Here is a 15004-nt window from a genome sequence, read left to right as displayed (position 1 = left end):
ACAACCAGTGCTGGGCTCTAAGAGCAGATGGAATCATACCAAAATTTAAAGACCTAGATTAAAGACCTCCAGAACCAGTCTTATTCCCATTCACCTACTTGCCTCCAGCCAGCCCAACCAAAGAGTTCACCTAGGACTGTACGGCATCCAAACCAGAACTCTAGGAAGGAATTCTCAGAACCAATCTACCATCCTACCCAACTTTCAGCCACCACTTCCACTGCTGGAACAAAAGACCACATGGATCTTATTCTGGAACCCTATTTAGAAACACTCAGAGATAGTACATTTCTTTGTCTACTCAACATTCTGCAACCCCACACACCATCCCTACATGGAACCACTTGAAGTCTAAACCCAGAAGCTTAGAGAAGTCACAAGGCTGAAAGCCAAACATCATCAGTTGGTCTGACAAGTTAAGGTAACAGCAAAGATTCAAGCATCTACTCAACAAATGTAATACCAGTTATCCATACCAAGAAGCACAATACATGTCCTAAGTCCGGACACCTACATCACAACATGAAATCAGAGTACAAACCACAGCAGCAAAACATGAAAATACCTGACCATATTCTTCTCTAGAAACTAGCATTACCACCACAATATTCTCTGAGGTAAGCAAATTAGCTAATACACAAGACAAGGAATTCAACATAGAAATTATAAATAAATTCAAAATGGTAAAAGACAATAATGAATAAGTGTATGAATGAAGACCATGAAAACAGAATTGGATAAAAAGTTAAAACAATTCAAGATATGATAACAGTATTTAATAAAAAAAAAGTATCTAGAGAAAAGCCAAACAAATGAAATTCAACATGAAAATCTTAGGAAACTGAACAAAAAGCTCAAAGGAATGACTCACCAAAAGGTTGAATGAAGTGGAAGAGAAAACAACAGCACTCAAAGACAAAGCAGAAGAAATGAGTCTATCAAAGAAAATGCTAAACAAAAAAGGAACAAAATATCTAAGAAATCTGGGACACAATGAAAATATCAAACATAAGAATAATAGGTGTGCAAGAAGAACAAATCCAGGTGAAAGGCAATGAAAATATTTTCAACAAATTCACAGGAGAAAAATTTCCAGATCTAAAGAAAGACATGCCTATTAAAGTGCAAAAGGGATATATAAAGGACAAGAAAACACAATCCCCATATCACATAATAGTCAAAACACTAAATGTAGAGAACAAAGAAAAGATATTAAAGCTGCAAGAGAAAAAGACCAAGCCAAATATAAAGGCAGGCCTATAAGAAAAATGCCTAACTCTGTATTGGAGACTTGAAAGTCAGTAAAGCTTGGATAGATGTTCTACAAGTTCTGAAAGACTGGAGATGCCAGATCAGACTACTGTACTCAGTAAAACTATGAGTCATAATCAGAGCAATATAGAAAAAGTTTTATAATAAAAACAGATTTAAGGAATTTAATGGTCTTCTGTCTCTACAGAACACATTTGAAGGAATGTTTCAGTATGAAGGAAAGATTAGACCCAAGAGGAGACAAGGAATAAATAATCCCTGAATAGTTAGTCAAAAGAGGTCTAATAAAACAGTAGCACCATCACAACAAAATAAATGGAATTAATAATAAATATTATTCAATAATAATTCTAAATATTGTTTTGATTCCCTCCAAAAAAAAAGAGCACAATTGAAGAGATTGTATTGACAAACAGGTTCTATCTTTCTGCTAACTTCAAAAACCATGTCACTGTCAATAACAGATACCAACTTAGTGTAAAAGGATAAGAAAAAGTATTCTACCAGGTCATGGTGGCACACACCTTTAATTCAAGCACTCGGGAGGCTTAAGTTCAAGGTCAGCCTGATCACAGAGAGTTACAATAACTGCTTATACATGGTTGCAACAGCCCTGTTGTGTCCAGAAAACAGCTTCACTATGTTCATTCATTACATCTGACTCTTACAGTCTTTCGGCCTTGACTGCTATGATGGTCTCTCAGCCTTGAAGGAGGGAATGAATAATATAGACATCCCATTTGCAACTGAACACTCTACAGTCTGTAAATATCAGCATGTTGACCTATGTGGGTCTCTGTATTCCTCACCATCTACTGCAAAAAGATGACCTAATAAGACTTGAGTGCAGCATTAGTCTATGGGTATACATCAAAGTACTTATCAGGCAGTACTTATACTGCTCTCACTTAACAGAATCTTAGCAGTAAGTTCTCCACTAAGGCCTGTTGACTTACCCGGCCATGAGTGCTTGGCCCAGTGTCTTAGTCAATATTCCATTGCTGTGAAGAGACACCATGATCATAGCAACTCTTACTAAAGAAAACAGAAAGAAAAACAAAAAAAAATTAATTGGGACTAGCTTACAGTTTCAGAGGCTTGTAATCCATTATCATGACTATAGGAAGCATGGTGGCATGCAGGCAGTCGCAGTGTTGGAAAGCTAGCCTGGAGTTCTATATCCGGATCAGAAGAAAGCAGAAAGGAGGACAGAACAACTAGACTTGCTTGGCTTGGGCATTTGAAATCCCAAAGCCTATTCCAAGTGACGCACTTTCTCCAGCGAAGTCATGTCTATTCCAACAATGCCACACTTCTTCATCAAGTACTTCCTTTAAGTACTACTACTCCCTAATGCCCAAGCATTCAAATATATGAGCCTATGGTCCCTATTCAAACCACCACACCCAGTTAATGGTACCAGGAATACATAACTACTGAAGAAATCAACTGTGCTGTGTACTTAGCATGCATTGCCATAAATTACTATCCTTCTCCCCTGAATTATGATATTTTCTCAAAGTCTTGTTGTACCTCAGTGCATGAAATCATTTACCATGGTATTACAGAGAGATAGCCTTTGTAAGAAATTGATATTGTTGATGTGGTCATCCGGACATCACTATAAAAATGGTTATCATAGTAACCTGGATGGAAAATTTTGGTTGGGATGTGGATGAAGAAGCACAAAAACTAGTTCAGGATGTATCTAAATATCTTGTACAAGCCATAGATGCAATGAAACCTGATGGTATTTCAACACAAAACTGGAAAACACTGTTTAGAAACATTCCCAGTGAAATAGACTTTCAGGAGTTCAAAGCTATGTGGGCATGGAATCCATGAGTTTTTCCACACAGCCCTCAACATACCATCTTCTTTGAGAAGGGAAGGAGTTTCTGTGTGAAGCGGTGCCACATAGTTACAAGCGAACAAATGATTTGTGATGTGGGTGACAGGATGAAGCTGGACAGGTTTGACTGTGGGGTCAGGAGACTGAAAGCGAACTGCTCAGTTTGAGCACACCCTGCTGGTCATGGGCAGACCTCACACAGAGACTCAGCTGCTGGAGGCCTCATTTCACGACCCAGTTTTTGTTTCTCCCAAGAAGCCACAGCTCAATACCTTCTTGCTGCACTGTGCATTTTCTTTAAAGTAAAAACAGAAAGGGCCCTTTTATCTTTCGTTTTATTTGACAGTGGTTATGAAAGGATTACAACATATGGTGTGTGTCCTCAAGAGGTTTTGTTTGGTAGGTTGGTTTCAGTTTGGGTTTGGGTTTTTGGTTTGGTTTTGGTTCTGAAAAAGCTGAGAAAAATTAAGCAATATTATTCAATTCTCATCTATCCCCAGCCTAACACCCTTAGTTCTCTGTACCTGTGTTCGTATTTGCCCCTTGAGCACTTTCACACGAAACTGATTCTGATTTCTTTCATCACTGCCACAAACCTTCGACCAAGGAAGAATATTGAAGATGAAAAAATCTTAAAGCTTTAGCAACACCTGTTGACCCAGACTTTTTGTTACATGTAAATATGTGTGAAAATATATGCGCATACATTTTAAGTTCCACGTTTGTAATTACTGAAAATTGTGTGCCCATTGGTTTGTGTTTATTCTGCTTTGATAGGTTATTTGCTGTCCTAAGCGGATCAGGAATTTGTGTGATAAAATTCCCAATTGGGAACTGGCCTCCTCCCACCCCCGTACTAATAATTTACCCTTTTATGTTTGTGTAGAGAATTGCTCACTCTGAGAAACTTCTCTCTAGTGTGGACTGCGTATCAGTGAATGGATGCTAAGAATCACATTGGGAAGAGGTTATCGACTTTTTAAGATCTGGTGTGTGGTAAAAATAGCTGTGCTTCGGGTAGTGGTTAGCTGCTACAGAGAATAACTTCATAAGAAACTGCTCTCTTAGACCTCTATTTGCTCAGAAATTTGAGGGACAAAGTCCCCTTGTCTTCCCTCTTTTATTCTAAGGGTACCTGTCCAGAGTAAAGAGTTGCAGTTTCCTTTGGCAGATGATGGTGAAAGAGTTCTGAAAGGTCTCCAGATATGAGCACAACATGAGTGGCATGCCCGTTCTTAGCATCTGAAAGGTCTCCAGATGTGAGCACGTCATGAGTGGCATGGGCGTTCTTAGCATTTGGTGCACTTGCAGTAGTTAAAAGGGAATTTGTTGCAGTCTTGTAAATGTGCAGGGAAGATGCTGCTATCCATGGTGTAATGCAAATGCACCTCACTTCTACATAGCTGAGAGCATCATCAAAAACAGTCCAGATGCCCAGAATCTGTGCTTATTAGTGGCTGTCCAAATAGAAGCATATGCAGGGGAGCTTACTCAGTGGAGATCATGAAGTCATCATGAGACTATCTTGGTAACTGGATATCTGAGGACTTCCTTGTAATATAATTAGCACATACCATGATATCATTGACATATACTGGCCTCAAACATTACTCCTTTAAAGCAATGATGATAGTGCTTTCCTGAATTTTTTAATGATTTAGAATCATTAGAACATAAAAATCTGGTGTAGACTTCTTGGTGACTATGGGCAAAATTTTTATAAAACTGTAGTATGCCTGGCGGTCGTGGCACACACACATTTAATCCCAGCACTCAGGAGGCAGAAGCAGGAGGATCTCTGTGAGTTCAAGGCCAACTTTGCCTACAGAGCAAGTTCCATGACAGCAAAGCGACATCATGGAAACCTGTCTTGAAAAATTAAAAGAAAAAAAAAACCTCTGGTTTTTTAATGGAATGCCTTGTAATACGAATATTAATATGATGTGTCAAGGTGAATAATGTGTAAAGATTAAAGGTATGATTGATTTGAAATGTTTCTTAAAATGAGCTCTGAAGTCCCTTCTTTCACGCGTTCTCCTAATCTTTCTTTATTTTACATCTCCAACCAAATCCAATATTTCGTTTTAGAAAACAATTCTGTGCCCCAAAAGAAATGCTAGCAAAAGACCTAAAAGAGCACAATTTTATATTAATTTTAACCCTTTATACATATTTTCTTGTTCAGTTTCCTATGCTTGTTTTAATCTAAAATTAATCTCACTTCAAACCCTCTCTCTCTAACACCTCCCAAAAGAAAACACTTAAGTGGAATAAACGATCCAGCTATCCCAAGGGAAATCTTCCCCACTTTAATCCGTATAGATGGCAGGCAGGAATGTACATCATTTGCTGGAGGCTCCACAGCCTGTGAACTGTGTGTCAGAACCTTGTCCTGTTGCTAGTGGCGGAGATAATCATGTTTTGTGTTTATGTAACACCTTTCTTTTGTGGCACTTGCCGAATATTATGTGTCTTGCATCGGTAATCTCCAAACATCCTCATGGTTGTGAGGCTAAATTGAAATGAGGGTTGTATTTTAGCCTGAAAGGTGGAGTGGGAAAAGATGAAAAACAAAGATGCTGAGCACAGCATATCTTGTTGAGAGCATATGGAAATGTTACGGGTCCAGACACTCATTGCCTGTCACATTAAATGCACCATTCTCCGTAAGTGAATCTTTCTTTCAATCTCGGAGAGCCATGACTGAAAGCTGAAAGGAAGCTGCGGTGACCAAGCAGCAGAGTGGAACCTCGGGGCCTCTGTGCTTCCCTTTTAATTCTGTTCCTAATTTGTGATGTGACCCCAAGAAACCCTTTGCCCTCTTTAAGCTTCAATTGTTTTACTTACAAAAATAGTGTTATGTCAGCCATATTGCTCAGCACCCTTACTCCGGCTCCCAACACTCAGCCTTTTGTAGTGTCTTTTAATTAATTTGTTCATCTATTCAACAAATATATATTGAACAGTATTTAAGGAACTGGCCGAGACACTTGGACTTCTAAAAGAAATTAAGACATTACCTTAAATTTTAAAAATAGGAGCAGGATCACCTACAGGTATAAAAGTAACTTCATCCTAAACCATCATATGTTAAATGTCACAGAAGGTTGTAAATTAGATACCAGGTGAATTCTGAGAATTTGCTTCTGGCTTTTTGGGTTGTCAGATAAGTTCTGTAATGAGGAAGAAATAGCAATAGAATCGGTACATTGTGTTAATAAAACAAAACTGATTACAGGGAAACATAACAATATTTTATTTTTTAATTGTAACTGAAGAGATATGAAGATGGTTCAAATCCACGGTGTCTGGGACAGTTTATGGATGCCTAGTTTTCACAGTTTAAGAGCTAGAAAAATTTCAAAACAGAAAGATTGGTGGAAAAAAAGGCATTGAACAGAAACCATTAAGAAATATTAAGAGGTCAAAAGACTAAAAGTCATAATGAAAGGAAAACATATCTTCATAAGGATATGGGACAGAGCCTGAAGGGGTCCAAGGAATTATAATTAGAAAAGTTATTGGCATAAAAACATTCACATGTGATGGTTGGTCTGTAGTTGAAACTAACTGAGGGCTAAACTTAACAGAGCTGGAACGATTCTAAAAAATCTGAGCCCACTGTTTGCTGTGCCCAGCAGAAAGATGCCAATGAGAAGAAAAAGACAAGAACCCTGAACACCACCCAAAGTGGACCAAACAGTGAGACAGAAACGCCAACAGACACCAGGAGAAAAGTAAAATGAAGACTAAGCAGCAGATTACATTAAGTTGGAAGAAATAACATAGAAGACCTAAAATGTTCAAGACTTTGGAGTTTGGTTACATTAATTCTTTATTTAGGAATCGCTAAACCTACTTTAGAAAGATGAAGTCCTAGCTGATCCAGAAGCCTAAGAAGTCACCGTCCAAGCCACACTACATACGACTCTGCACAGCTCAGATGCTGACAGTTAACTCCTCCGCAGGCAACAGACTCCTCTTCCTTGAAGCTGTTGTTGAATTAGTTTATTCACATTTTATGAACATAAAACAGTAGTTGAAAAATAAACGTATTTGCTGATTCTGAGTGTGACTAGCGCAGAAAAAAAAAATCCTGCTTTTCTATTATGAAGTACACCTTCCACTTGACTGAGAAATAAAAATTTTTAATTCACTAATGTAGTCATTTTAAATTCTCCTTGTGGATCCATATACATAAAAAACTGGTATAACTCATGGAATTTTGCAATAGTGAGACATTTTCAATGTTTTTTAGGTAATACACAATAAGCTAACGAACTAAAAAATGAGAGATGCTTTCTTTCAATTTGTTCTTCGTTTTGTTTTTCACCTTTGACCTAGTTTTTCTTTCTTCTTTTTTCTTTCTTTCTTCCTTTGATAACTGGTTTGCCTTTGATCAAGAGGAGTGAATGATCAGTGATCAGAATGCAAGTCTTACTTCAAAGATCACCACCATTTCTTGATGACTAGTCTGATGAGTAATTCAAAACTTGCTATAATTCACAGTTCTACGCAACTCTATGTAGCTGTATGTTCTTCTATTTAAAAAAAGAAATATAAAGAAAACTACCACAGATATGTTATCTGGCTTTCTTAGAATTTCTATAGATTATGAAAATGCAAGTGCAATGGTGACCAGTGTGCTCTATGGGCCATTTGTAGTGACAAGACTTTGCATTTCAGGCTTTTATGTAAATTGACTTCTAAACCAAGGCAATGTATTTTTCTCAACATCCTAACACATAGTTATACATTCATAAATACAGCTTTATCGCTTCTGAACCTTCTGGCTGAGATGAAGTATAGTATAAGCATGACTTATTTTCTTAAATGTTTTGTATTTTACTGGTGAAACTGTTACAATTTTCTCTTTATTACATTAATTTTTAATGCTACATTTTCTTCTACCAGACTGAATATATCACAGAACAAAACCTGCTCTTATACACTCTACTAGTAATTTATAAGCATGTTCAATAAATAGTTCCCTTAAAACAATACTATCTAATAGCATAACATGTCTTCTCCATAACAAGTACATAATTTAATCTCTGATTTATAAAACATTTAGAACATATTCTGTATATTTTATTTAATTTGACATTCACAGCTTTCTAGTAAAGTGGGTCACTAAATACTTTTATTATCTCTATTCTCAGATGAGAAAGGCAGAACTCAGTTAAATCAACTACTTGCTCGCATTTATACTCATATTAAACATTTAAATGAGACTTCTGGTGTTTGGGAAATATGTCATAGGATTGCTTCACTAACACTGAAGAGAGCTTTAAAAATGTTTCTGGAAAAAAAGTATTTACAATCAATTCATTATAATGTGAAAAAGAAAGAAGGTATAGGATGTCATTTGCAGACAATGTGATCACGTACACTAAAAATTCAAATGAATCTAGATAAATCATCAAAAGAATTAAAACTGGACCAACCCACGGCCTAGCTGTGGGCCTGGGTGGTAGTTGAGTTAGTCAGTCTGAGCCATTGGGGCCCACCCTCCTCAGGCGAGGGGGCAGAGCTACCTCCCCTACACCCACACCACCCTAAAACCTATCTTATCTAGGACCTGTTGGAACTCATAGAGTGATTGGTCCTGGGGATCGATACCCTTAGGATCACCATGACTCAGGGCAGCCACGTGGTATCCCAGAAAAGTTTCAGTGAGGATCTAGTGATGATGGTGTACCAGAACCCAGAGGCCTTGAACCAGACCAATGACTCTTTGCCATAAGCATTTGCTAATAAAGCTGATTGGACAAAAATGTATACTATGTAATGTATCATGACTCCTAATGCCACCACGAATAAAGAGGCATTGGAGAGGTAGAAAAGAGGGAGAATCAAAGATATTTTTGTTTTGTTTTTCATTTTGGTTTTTGTTGTTGTTGTTTTGTTTGCTTGCTTTCATTTGGTTTGAGTTATTAAATTTTCTTTTGGGGATACTACAGGATTGAGGGGACAATATAAGGGGACAGGGAAATGAACAGGGTTGGGGTGCATGATGTAAAATTCCTGGAGAATCAATAATGAAATTATGTTTTTTTTAAAAAAAGAGGGAAATGAGGATATCAAATTTAAACATAAAAGGAAACAGATTCATTTATATAACCTGTATTGATTATTTTTCTATCCTGCCAGTCAGCTCCCAAATAGTGACAGTAAGAATTATTATTAATTATGAAAGCTTGTCCTTAGCTTAGGCTTGTCTCAACTAGCTCTTAGAACTTAAGTTAACCCATATTTTTAATCTATGTTCTCCCACGTGGCATTTACCTTTCTTCCATCTTGTACTTCCTGTTTCCTTTCTCCGTGTCTCCTGGTGTCTCTACTTTTCCTCTTCTCAGAGCCCTCTCTGTCTGTCTCAGAAGTCCTACTTAAACCCTTCCTACTATTGCCAATTCAGCTTTTTAATTATACAAATCACAGCAAATACATCTTCATTCAATGTACAAATATCCCACAGCAGCCAAAAACCTTTGATACAAAAATATAAAAATGCTATTTTTAAAATATGTTTATGACAGCGAAAGTATTATAAAAAGCACATACAACCAGATTAACACATTATAGGAGAATTGTACAAGAAAGATATCAAGGGTGACTAAGCTATAAAATCTCCTATAAGCCAGCATTTTCTTTGCTTAAAATTGTCATTTTAACTCTGAACACCTAAACAGAAATGATTATAGCATTATCAGACATAATGTAATCATGAATCATAAAATGAGAGTCAAGAAAGTCTTTTGACTTTGACTTTTTTTATAGTAACACCCCCCCAAAAGCATGCTGTTCAACTTGTCCATATTATTTTTAAATGATAAGTAGACCAGAATATTTAAGTTAAAAGGACAGATCTTTATCTATAAACAAAAACATACAAGAATACTGGTACTAGCTGGACATGGTAGCACACGACCTTAATCCCAGCACTAAGAAGGCAGGTGGATCTCTGAGTATAAGGCCAGTCTGGTTTGCAGAGCAAATTCCAGGATGGCCAGGACTACACAGAAAACCCTGTCTTGGAGGGGAAAAAATAATACTATTGATGTTCTTTGCATATAATTGGTGAGACTACAAAACAGTTCAACATTGTACAGTACTTGGTAGCTTATTAGCAAGCTAAGCATGCATACACAATACACCCCAGCTATACAATTCCTAAGTGTTTAACAAAAAGAGATTCTTTGTCTATACAGTAATGTGTATGAAAAGTTACAGCAGATTCAATACAGCAGTGAACCCATGGCATTAACCTAAATGTTGGTCAGTAGGTACACTGATAAACTATTGTGAATATATACAATATATATACTTAGCAATAAAAAAACACTTAACCACTGATGAACTATTGGTACACAACACTGGATAAAGTGAAGATAATTATCCTGAAAGGTTACAAACAATAAAGTAATAAAACCAAGTATGGTGGCTGTAACTCCAGTGTTCAGGAGGGAGTTTTAGGCTAGTAAGACCCTGGCTCAAACAACAGCATTAAATCTAAAATATTGACACAACGCATGTAAACTATGTGTTTATAAACGTACGTATAAATTATATAAGTGGTGGATCCATTGCCCCCTTGGGATAGAGAAAAGGGATGAAGAGAAAGACAATGATGCAGTATCACTAACGGCAGACATGTAGAAATGGGTTTAAGAAAATATATCTAGCCAGGCAGTGGTGTTGTATAATACCTTAATGCCAGCACTCGAGAAACAGAAACGTGGATCTCTGTGAGCCTAAGGCCAACCTAGGCTTGGTTGAGTGAGTTCTAGGACAGCCAGGGTTAGTTTCACATAGAAACCTTGTCTTGAAAACACACACACAAATCTAGTTAATGCCACACTTGTGAAATTATATGCCTTATTTCTATGTGATGAAAGCTGTCCTTAAATTAGTGATTTTTATTTTCCCTCAGCCTCCCAAAGCCTGGGATTAAAAATGATACCCAATTGGAGTCAAATGCTTTTATGTGACATGAAAAGCTGAGTGGTTCATCCAATGTGTATATCCAACCTAAAAATCTCAAAATACTAGGCCTTATTTTGTTGACAATTTACCTAAAAGAAAAACTATATATATATATATACATATATAATAAAAGACAACAGCAACATTATGTCATGAATTTATGTAAGAAAAAGGTCTACAGGCTCAGTAGGTCACTGAGTTTCTCTGAAGTCTAGAGACTAGTTTGCCTCATTATGGGCTTTTAATTGCATCCATCCTTTTGTGAAACTATCCAGATCTAGACACCAAAATGTGTTATTATGCTTTGCACCTGCTAAAGCCATCCTCAGAGCGATCACTCCAGGAATTTACCAACTCTGTGGGGACTTCCTTATTTTCCTCTCTATAACTTTGTGAAAGGTTCAGAAAAAGCAGCTTTTATACTTCATTTACAGCAGTTTAAAATAAAGACTAAAGAAGAAAATATATGACTCTCCTATTTGGAAGTGATCTTTGCATCATTTCAATTTATTTGTTTTCATTCTGTTAGCGTGTGTAATGTATGTGTGTACTTGTTCATTGTGTGTGTGCATGCATGTGGGCATGTGTGCATGTGTGTATGTGTGTGTGCACGCATGTACGTGCACAGGCATGTGGATTCCAGAGGCTCATAGCAGAGGGTTTTCTTTCGGTGGCACTCCACCAATGTTTTAGAGACAAGGCCTGTCATTGAACCTGGCCTTACTGATTTGGCTAGACTGGCTAGCCAATGAGCTCCTTGTATCTGATGTCTCCTATTCTGAAGTTACAGATTCCTGCCACTGTGCCTGCTTTTACAGGTCTGAACTCAGGTCCTTGTGTTTGCAGTACAAGCACTTTATCAAATAAACCTTATTTAATGTCATCCACTCAATTATTTTTTCTTTTATCAAAGATATTGATGCATGATGGAAGTCTTTAGAATTAAAGAATTTAGAGCCTTCCCTCAATTGCTGCCAAGGTGCTCTGTCCCTCAAAGGGAGCTAAGGCCATGTTAGGGTGAGACCCTCACTTAATCAAGGGATTAGCACCATGTGGGCAGACTGGAACGTGGCCTCTGTCTCTGAGTTCATCTGCATCTGCTCCACCCTCATCCTGCACTAGGTGGCTGTCATAGAGGATAAGATCAATGCCATCATTAAAGCAGCTGGTGTCTATTTCCCCTTCCTGGGGCCATCCATGCATGTGCCTTTTAGGGTGCTCCTTTTTAACTTGCTTCTCTGGGGTTGTGGATTGTTGCCTGATTGTCCACTTAAAAGTGATTTCATACTGTGTTTGTCTTTCTGTGTCTGGGATAGCTCACTCAGGATGGTTTTTTTTTTCTAGTTCCATTGATTTGCTTGCAAATTTCAATATGTCATATTTTTTTTTGCCACTGAGTGATACCTCATTGTCTAAATGTACCACATTTTATTTATCCATTAGATCTCCTGGGTAAACTGGAAGGAGAGGTAGAAGGGAGAGGATGGGGGATGGGATCATGAGGGCTCTAGAAGGCCAAGTTGGAGAAGGGATGGAGAGGAAGAGCAATGAAACAAATATCTTGATAGAGGCAACCATTATGGTGTTAGGGAGAAACCTGGTACTAGGGAAATTCCTAGGAATCCACAAGGATGACCCCAGGTAAGACTCCTAGCAATAGTGGGTGTCTGAACTGGTCTGCCCCTGTAATCAGATTAGTGGCTACTCTAATTGTCATCCTGGAACCTACAATCAAGAACTGATGGAAGCAGATGCAGTGACCCACAGCCAAGCACTAGACTGAGATCCTGGAATTCAGTTGAAAAGAAGGAAGAGGGATCATATGATCAATAGGGGTCAAGATCATGATGGGGAAAACCACAGAGACAATTGACCCAAGCTAGTGGAAGCTCACAGACTCTGGACTGACGGCTGGGGAATTTGCATGGAACAGAACTAGGTCCTCTGATGTGGGTGACAGTTATGTGGCTTGATCTGTTTGGAGGAGTAGACCCTGGCAATGGGACCAGGACTTATCCCAGGTGCATGAACTGACTTTTTGGACCCCATTCCCTATGGTAGAATACCTTGCTCAGCCTTGATATAGGGGGGAGGGTCTTGGTCCTGCTTCAATTGGTATACCAGATTTCACTGCCTCCCCAAGGGAGTCTTTACCTTCTCTGAGGAGTAGATGTGGTGTGGGATGAGGAAGAAGATGGGGAGTGGGGAAAAGGGAGGAGGGGGAACTGGGGTTGATACATATAATGAGAAAAATAAAAAAATAAACAGAAAATATGTTATGATTGATCACTAATTTATATATGTCATAGAAACAAGACCGGATCATGTTTGGTGAGTTTGAGATCAACTGTGGCTTTTGTCGGTCATGAAATGTCATGTGATTGCCTGTTAATCTGTTGCATTATTTGAGTTGTTCAATTGATTTTTTAATTCCATAAATTTATTTGGGATACTACTAATACTAATAAAAATCAGTTGGTCGCTGGGCGATGGTGGCGCACGCCTTTAATCCCAGCACTAGGGAGGCAGAGGCAGACGGATCTCTGTGAGTTCGAGACCAGCCTGGTCTACAGAGCTAGTTCCAGGACAGGCTCCAAAGCCACAGAGAAACCCTGTCTCGAAAAACCAAAAAAAAAAAAAAAAAAAAAAATCAGTTGGTCAATGTTGAACCTTTCTGACCTGGCTTATTTACAAAGGCCCTGGTCAAAGTCAACATTGAGAGCCTCATGTGCTATGTAGGGGCTGGTGGGCCTGCTTCAGCAGCTGAAGCCACACCAGCAGGCAGTCCTGATCTCTGCCGCTGCTGCCTCAACGGAGAAGAAAGTGAAAGCAAAGAAGGAAGAATCCAAGGAGTCCGATGCTGACAAGGACTTTGGTCTTTTTCACTAAATGTTTTGTTAACATGGCTAATAAAAAGATGAACCTGTTTTTTTTTAAAAAAAAAAAAAGAATTAAAGAATTTAGAATTTGGTTCAAATTAAATTAACAACCTGTGTGATTTCTGAAGAATTCACTTAAATTCTCTAAGTGAATCCAAACATATCTGTTTCATTTGCAATAAGATAGACGTATCTTTTTTAGGTGTTGTATGAAGAATAAAATATATTTGTTAAGTATTGTGTATGAAACAGATACAAAATATATCGTAGCTAATATTAAAAAATATTATTAGCTAAATCAATTCCAGTAAAAACTTTAGTATTTTCTCTGGTCTCTTTCCATCTAATTGAGCCACTTATGAATGTGTATACATATAGAAAAAAATTTCATTCTCTCATCCTCTCTTTATATGTAGAATATGCATAGCACCTATACTACATAAACTAATATATTTACATATGCATTATTCAGCATATATACTCATTTTTAAACAAATACATATTAGCCTTCTATATAGCTAGGAAGTAACCTATAAATTTATATCACATTTTGTGTTTTCAATTTCAAGGTTGTATTCAGACTTACAATTTCACCCATTAAATTCTCATTTTGCAATAATTACTATTTAGTGAAATATTCTTCTATAATTACTTTTTTGAAATCTCAAAGCATTCTTTAAAGAATGGCAAAATTAGAATATAATGAACACTGTTTTTAATAAGTGCGCATGCCTTCAAAGAAAAAAAGTGGCAGAACATTGAATTTTTATTGAAACTCTTCCTTTACTATAACGCCAGGTTTTTTTAAAAAAAAAAAAAAGCATGAAGAATAAGCTTAAGTAATGAATAAAATATTTACTGACTAAATTTGGCAGTGTCAACAAAGGCGACATTTAGAAGCATCACTTGGACTCTCACTGTGTTCATACCCCAGTCACAATATATGCACCAACTTTCATAAGGGAATCTGTCTTTCAATCTGAAAGAAGACCATGACTGAAGGCTGAATAAAAGA

General features: G+C 37.5%; 1 pseudogene; it reads left to right on the top strand.

Moving 5' to 3' along the window:
- Positions 1-12160: 12160 nt before the first annotated feature.
- LOC121464213 lies at positions 12161-13999 on the top strand (annotated as a pseudogene).
- The last annotated feature ends 1005 nt before the right edge of the window (positions 14000-15004 follow it).

This window comes from Microtus oregoni, unplaced genomic scaffold (assembly GCF_018167655.1).
Source record: "Microtus oregoni isolate MIOR12 unplaced genomic scaffold, Mior012 000028F_ref0000031, whole genome shotgun sequence".
Taxonomy (NCBI): domain Eukaryota; kingdom Metazoa; phylum Chordata; class Mammalia; order Rodentia; family Cricetidae; genus Microtus; species Microtus oregoni.
This window is presented reverse-complemented; position numbering and strand designations above follow the sequence as displayed.